We start from the raw sequence: 6000 nt of genomic DNA, 5'->3' as shown, positions 1-6000 counted from the left end.
CATCATCATAGTTGAGATTTCAAAACAACATATTATGGTGATATGGGGTATCAAGATATAAACCGCCATAATCATTGTATGTTTCATTTATAATTTATATAAAAAATTTATAATATATTACTTTTTGTAATGAAGTAATTTTCTCATGTTTTGCCTAGAAGAAATGATATTTGTACAACGACAACTTCTTGACAACTTTCTCTCTCATACTCACGTTATGTTTTTATTCTTTCTCTTCATTTTTCTCTCTCCATTGTTTTTAACCAATGAAAAGTGAGGAAAAAAAAGTTGTCACAAAAGTTGTTTAAAATAGTTGTTCAAATATCACAATTCTTTGCCTATGGCCGATAAAGTATCAGAAACATGATACTCTTATACACTCTTTTTTTGAACAAAACTCTTATACACTCTTATGATGCATGTAGACTACTTTAGGCTCTGCCCTTAAACCATTTGGTCTCACCATGCGTCATGTCATGGCTTTACCTTTTTCTTGAGTTTGAAATTCCTTAACATGAGGATTATAGCAGTACGAAGTAATTTTATTTTAAAGGATTCTAAGATGTGAGGAACACATCACGGTGTGGTATTTAGTATGTGTTTGGTACACAGTTTGCATTTAAGAATCACGTTGAAACACATTTTCCAATGCAAATTTTAAAGCAAAAGTTGAACTCTACATATTGCAGCTTCTATACAAACGGCGTTTTCTTCAATTCCACCGCTACAACAAACACAGCTTTAGCATCCGGAAGTAATAAACTTTCCATTTTTACCGGTGTCAACTTTACTTTTTTTACCATTATCATAGTTTTTTTTTTTTTTGAGCAAACCATTATCATAGTTTCTTAACACTTTATCTTATTTTCTTTTCCTTGATCTCCATGCCCCCATTGATGTTGCTACATCCTTTCAAATCCCCTTTTCCACTTTGCCTTCAAAATCAACAACAATAATATCATTTTGATTTTTCAATATTCGATTAGTTTAATCTCAGTTGTATTATCAAGTTGATTACAGTTGCTTCAACTGAATTTAAATTTATTTAGTTTTTATTTTTTTTACCTTTTTATATATTTATTTGTCATCTCATTAACCATGGTTAAATTGATTGAACAGATTAAATCACAATAATTCATAACTCTAACTATTTCAATCTCTGATTCAATTTTTAGAACATTGGTTTAATCATGATTGTTGTATATTGACAAAATGTTGTAAAATAATCGAATAAATTTTACAAAAATATTCAAAACCGTTTATTTTTTTTATAAAATAAAGTTGAGGTAAGTTGGGTCTAAGAGAGCTTCACTAAGGCTAGAACAAGTCACAAAGTTCAGACAACGCTTACATCGATACTTAAAATTATCCATTAACGAAATCCTAATAATAATAACAAGAGTTGAACTCACATCTTTACAAGAATTTGTAACTGCTTACATGGATACAACAAATTAACATCATAGACTAGTTATTATTTTTATTTACTTTCTAACTAAGAAAGATGTTGATTTGAGTTGAAGGATGAAATGTGAAATTTACTCTTATTCTTCTATTTATCTCATGAACACACATGTAACATCATTTTCAATGAGGTAATATGTAACATCAACCATTCATTACATTATTCATATGTGATACTGTATCCTTAAGACAAAAAAAGAAGAAATCATACTAATAGCAAACTACCAAATATATCAACCTCAAAGAACAACAAGAATGAAAAATTTTCATCAAAATCACTCGACACTTTTCACAACATTTTTTTTATCTCACTTATCGGTTTCCTAACTTGTTTTGCAAACAAGGACGTAACCATTCAGTTAAACGACGACGTCCTCGGCTTAATTGTGTTCAAATCAGACCTTCATAACCCTTTATCTTGTTAAAGAGTCTCACATTATATAAAAAAAAGGTCTGAATATGTGGAGGCAATCATCACCTCACATGCTGGTTATGTAAGGATGAGTTAAACCAAATTTTTAAGATGGTATTAGAATCTCATCTAAGATCCATTGGAGATTGAATATTTCTACAAGTTTAAGAGGCAAAAAAAATATAAGGATCACATTATCTAAATATTTAATCTTGCTAAGATACTATAATTTCGACTATTAGACAACTTGTTAAATTTTTTTAGCATTTAGTGTTCTTTTTGCACAATTAAGTTTACAGCGTGCAAATAAATAAAAGAAGAGAAAATAAAATAGTGCTCATTAAAAAAATACTTCAAAAGATAAGAACAAATAAAGAAAGGTAGTCTGAACTTACTGATGTCCAATGATATTGAATGATATATCAATTTGAAAGGTTACTATTTTATTTTTATGTAACTATTTTTAGAATGTCACCACTAGCTTATTTTTTTCATTTAAAAGACAATTTAACGAATCAATATCTAGACTAATTTTTGTTTTAATTTCTTTTTGAATGAATCAAGATATTTTGAGTTTTATTTTAAAATGATGATTCAATGTATCTTTTAAATTCAAATATTATTAGAGTCAATTCTCTCATGTCTTGTTTCAATCTACAATTGTTTAAAGGTTTGAATTTTTATTTTTTTTTGTCACACAAATTAAGTAAATTTTGAGACATAAATTGTGTGGGAAAAAACCAAAAACCACATCAAATAGAAATGCACAAATGTAACTACTACAAGAATAATAAATCGAAAAATGGAACTACAAATCCTCCATAAGAGTATCACCACAAACTTTTGTTGGCTAAATTGATAACCCTGTTGAATTTATAATGATCTGAAAAACAGAGTATGCAAAGCATGTGGAACAAAAGAGCACAAACACCTCAGTGGATATAGAATTACAATCCATATATAAGCTAAAGTGTTGTGAATTCGTAGAGAAAATCACACCAATAAAACTTGATGCGTGGAGAAAATTAATACCAAGTAATCAAATCAAGCGGGTAGCAAATAATCCAAACAAAAAACAGCAAGAGATAAAAGAGAGAGAGAGAGAGAGAGAGAGAAAGAACACAAGATATTTGTTTACCCGGTTCGGTCTAATGATGACCTAGTCTGGGGGAGAGTGCAGCTCTCCGATCCACTATAATGAATGAGTTTCTTTACAAAGAGATAATGAGTTTCAAGAATCAGTCTTCAAACCTAATTCTACCCAAGTCCCAGCCTCTTCCCGTGACCAAGAGACTCAATCCTAATAGTGTTTTGTTCAAGGTGAATCAAAACAATCCCAACCCTAGAGTTGTTGCCAAGAGAGATTCTCTATAAACCCTAGTTTGTTTGTTGGTCTAAACCTTGTTTTTCTACACACTTTTATCATCTGATACAAGGCTGTATTTATAGTGGAAAGTAAACCCTTAAAAAACTGAAACAAATCTAACTGAAAATACGTTTTTATTTTATCTTCAGCGCGACCATCGTGGCGCGATGAGTCTTCATCGTGGCACGAAATTTCCAGTGTCTTCCCAGGAATCTTGCTTCAACCATCGTGGCACGATGCTTCTCCATCGTGGCACGATACTCCAGATTTCTGATTTTAAGTTAACTCTCACAATTCTCCACCTTGACTTCAAATCAGTGATGATGCCAGTTTAACCATCAATCACCTTGCTGCTCTCTCCAATCCTTCATCTATGCTTCAATGAAGTTTATCAAGTCCAAGCAATGCTTGAACTTTGCTCTTGGTAATGATTTGGTGAACATGTCTGCTGGATTGTCTTCCGATGCCACTTTCTCTACCATGATCTCCTTTGTCTCAATCATGTCTCGGACGAAGTGCAAACGAATGTAAATGTGCTTTGTCCTTTCATGATACACCTGATGATTTGCCAAATGAATGGCACTTTGGCTATCACAATGTATCTTCACACACCCTTGACTAATCCCCATTTCTCCAATCATACCTTTCAACCATATGGCTTCCTTGACCCCTTCAACAAGAGCTATGTATTCTGCTTGAGTTGTTGAAAGAGCTACAACTGATTGTTGATTTGCCTTCCAAGTTACCGTTGTATCGAATAATGTAAACACAAAACCTGACAAAGATTTTCTAGTGTCTACGTTACCTGCATAGTCCGCATCCACATATCCTTCCAAAGCATCCCTACCTGGTTGTGACCTTGTATACCTTAGACCACCTTTCAAAGATCCATTCAAATATCTCAGAACCCACTTCAAAGCTTGCCAGTGCACTTGACCCGGATTTGCCATAAACCGACTTATCACACTGATTGCGTAGGATAAGTCCGGTCTACTACAAACCATACCATACATGATGCTTCCAACCCCACTTGCATAGGGAGTACCCTCCATCTTGATTTTCTCTTCATCGGATTGAGGACATTGCTTTATAGATAACTTTGTGTGGTGACCAAGAGGAGTGCTAACGACTTTAGAATCTTTCATTCTGAACCGCTCCACCACTTTCCTCAAGTACCCCTGCTGAGATAAGAACAACTCACCTTTGTTCCGGTCCCTTATGATATCCATACCAAGAATCTTCTTTGCATTACCAAGATCCTTCATCTCAAATTCATCATTCAATCTTTCCTTGAGCTTCTGAATCTCTTGCATGTCAGAACTTGCCATAAGAATATCATCTACATAAAGAAGATGATAGAGAATGACTTTCTCATTCCTTCTCATCATGTAAACACAACTATCATAGTTGCTTCTCACAAAACCAGCCTTTACTAGGAACTCATCAAACCGACGATACCACTGCCTTGGACTTTGCTTCAATCCATACAAATATTTCTTCAACAAACACACTTTTGTATTGTCTTCTACAAAACCTTCTGGTTGTTGCATATAGATAGTTTCTTCCAACTCTCCATGTAGAAATGCGGTCTTCACATCCATCTGTTCTAACTCAAGATCATACATGTTAACAATCGCCATAAGTACCCTTATAGAACAATGTTTTACCACCGGTGAAAAGATTTCATTGTAATCAATCCCTTCCACCTGAGTAAAACCCTTTGCTACAAGTCTTGCCTTATACCTTGGTGCTTCGACCCCTGGTATACCTTCTTTCTTCGTAAACACCCACTTGCTTCCCACTACCCTTTGATTTTCAGGTAATGAAACAAGTTTCCAAGTCTGGTTCTTCTCCAATGAAAGCATTTCCTCATTCATTGCCTTCAGCCAGTCCTTGTTTTCACTGCTTTCTAATGCTTCCCTGAAGTTCTTTGGTTCCGAGTCTTGCAATTCTTCAGCCGCATTCAAAGCATAACAAATAAGGTCAGCATAACCGTATCTCTTAGGTGGATTAATATGTCTCCTCTCCCTATCTCTTGCTAGCTGATAGTCAGAATCAACTATCTCTTGGCCTTCACCCTCATCAGGTACTGGAGTTTGATCCTCCTCTTCCCTTTCATCAGTGATAGGCTCCACCTCAAACTGAATTTTCTCTGTCCCCGTTTCCGAGCTTGTATCCATGTCTTTGCACTTCATCTCCATGCGGGTCTCATCAAAAGTAACATCCCTGCTTATAATAAATTTTGATCCACCAGGTTCCATCTTCCACAGTCTATAACCTTTCACACCTTCAGGATAACCCATGAAAATACACTTCACAACTCTAGCATCAAGTTTGTCTTGCCTGACATGGGCAAATGCTAAAGCTCCGAAGACTTTCAAGTTAGAGTAGTCTACCGGTCTCCCACTCCAAACCTCCATAGGTGTCTTGAGATCTATCCCTGTTGATGGACATCTGTTAATCAAATATGTTGCAGTACTAACAGCCTCTCCCTAGAAACTCTTGGACAATCCAGCTCCCAACAGCATACACCTCACACATTCCAACAAAGTCCTGTTCATTCTTTCAGCAAGACCATTCTGTTGAGGTGTGTATGCTACGGTTCTATGCCTCTTTATACCTTTCTTCCTGCAAAACTCATTAAACTGTTCTGAAACAAACTCCAAGCCATTGTTAGTTCTCAACACTTTCAGTTTGGTACCAATCTGATTCTCTATAAGTATATCCCATTCTTTGAATTTTTCAAAGGCATCACTTT

Source organism: Medicago truncatula, chromosome 7, assembly GCF_003473485.1.
Source record: "Medicago truncatula cultivar Jemalong A17 chromosome 7, MtrunA17r5.0-ANR, whole genome shotgun sequence".
Taxonomy (NCBI): Eukaryota; Viridiplantae; Streptophyta; class Magnoliopsida; order Fabales; family Fabaceae; genus Medicago; species Medicago truncatula.
Note: the sequence above shows the minus strand (reverse complement) of the source record.